The sequence below is a fragment of the Pinus tabuliformis genome, chromosome 9 (assembly GCF_031772625.1).
Source record: "Pinus tabuliformis cultivar Carrire ecotype Pingquan chromosome 9, CPIR1, whole genome shotgun sequence".
Taxonomy (NCBI): domain Eukaryota; kingdom Viridiplantae; phylum Streptophyta; class Pinopsida; order Pinales; family Pinaceae; genus Pinus; species Pinus tabuliformis.
The window spans coordinates 1,618,851,136-1,618,853,284 of NC_142307.1; the positions used below are offsets into that span (position 1 = coordinate 1,618,851,136).

The 2,149-nt window shown below is 34.0% G+C and overlaps 1 non-coding gene across 1 annotated transcript; it reads right to left on the reverse strand.

Moving 5' to 3' along the window:
* Positions 1–1,856: 1,856 nt before the first annotated feature.
* Positions 1,857–1,928, reverse strand: TRNAP-UGG (transfer RNA proline (anticodon UGG)). Its single transcript has one exon. It is a non-coding gene; the product is annotated as a tRNA-Pro (tRNA).
* Between the last annotated feature and the right edge of the window lie 221 nt (positions 1,929–2,149).

The window sequence follows — 2,149 nt, forward strand, 5'->3', positions numbered from 1 at the left end:
CCATAAGATATATGGTCGTCATGCAACGATGGAGAATGGACAGGTGGAGGCTTAAATATAATCTCAAGGAGGAAACCAAGGTGTGTGAGTTAATTCTTGCTCTATCCAAGAATTTGGAAACAAGTGTGTGCCCTTCACCGTCACCTCAATCTGTAATTGAAAGTACCCTTCCCACGATGGAGCTAGATCTTAGTGTCCAAACATTGTATGAGGGATTACTTGCAGCGATAAAGTAGTTAAAACCCATAAGTGGAGGAGAGTGGGCTCTGGAAGTTATATAGAGCCAAACAATGTCCTTGTGAAGCCAAAATCAGTGAATTGCAATAAATACTTTCAGAGCAAGGGAAGAACTCATGCAAGGTGGTCATCATGGATAACAGTGACAACATCGGTGAGGCGAACAAGATAGTGGAGCAGCAGGAAGGCGTGTTAGAATACACAACATATTTATCCGTAAGATTTATGGGAGTGGTCCTTTTAGAGACGTGTGCACATTGTGAGTTAACAACCCATAAATTGGGGCTTCTGGAAACCAAAATGGATAGGCTCCAACTAGTGGTAGACATGTTAAATTTTCAAATGGACGAGATGGCTCTGACATCGAATTGTCTGATGATTGAGGAACACATCAATGTTCTAGAAGAAATGGCAGAGACATAGAACAATTCAAAAGTGCAGGATGGTGATGAAGCCATCATGAGCACTAACATGGGTCAGACCTCACCACCTAAGCCTAAGAGTATTTAGGTAATATATATTTCAAGTATATTATATATCTATGTGTATTCAATTGCATAGTTAATATATTCCAGTTTTCAATCTTTCACTTCTTTTTTTTGAGTTGTCTACATGTGAGACTTTTTGGAGTTTTTGGCATAATTCTGGTCGGAATTTGACAGAAAAATTGTGGTGCAATCTCAATTTGAATTGTTTAAACAGGTTTTTTATCAATTTTTTAGAAGTGAGACAATAACTATATATAAATCAAAAGTTATATCATTCTTTAAAATTATTTGTTTTTTTCTCAATATTAAATGTCCATTATTTTATTATTATTACACTCACACAAATATCAAAATCTCTAGAAATATATTTTGTTTACATCTATTTTCTATATCATCATGGCAAAAAGTGGGATTCACCATTAATATTATAATTAGTTAATTAATATTATAATGATACATCAAAGTAACTACTACTCCTACCACTGCACAATCAGAGAAAAATCCCTTACCATGATACAAATACATGTACACAAATAGCAGAAGGGAAAAAAAATTGTTAAAAAGCACCAAACTATTATTAGAAATTCGAGTTACCATTTGATGGTATTGTTGGAAGTAATGCTTCCATGTCATGTGTAAGTGTCATTGTGAATCTCTAAGTGTCAGTCTAAAAAGTGTTGATTCCTATGTAATGAGTCAGAGTCATGATTTATGTGTCGAAATGAGTATATTAAGTGCTATATATTGTACCTGTTATGATGAATAATGAATAGTAATGATTTGTGTTATGTGAACACCCTAGCATTCTAATTTCTATCGGGTATGGTAATGGTAATGCGTGATGGTTTCTTCTAAACACATTAAATAAATAAATAAGAAAGAAAAATTAACATTTTATTTTTATTTGTTGCCTGCGTGATGGTGCATTCCGAGAATCGAACTCGGCACCTACACAATGTCACATTCAAAAGATAAATGTATAGATGGTTAAATTACGAGACGAGAATGGTCGATCTCAAAAATAATAATGTCAATAAGATCAAATTACGAGACGAGAATGGTCGATCTCAAAAATAATAATGTCAATAAGATCAAGTGAGGTTGACCTACATTAGAAACACACGCACAGGAGGGGCATTCCGAGAATCGAACTCGGGACCTCTCGCACCCAAAGCGAGAATCATACCACTAGACCAAATGCCCAGACAAAAGCATATATCCAAAATTATACCTCAGCGAACTTAACTTATCAAATTATGAAGAAAACAGATGCCACAAATTATACCCTATTAAAAATAAGAGTTCATTAAATAATGACGAAATCAAAAGGCGCAAATTATACGCTAGTAAAAATAAGAATTTATTAAATAATGACGAAAACAAAAGCCACAAATTATACCCTAGTAAAATTAAGAACTTATTAT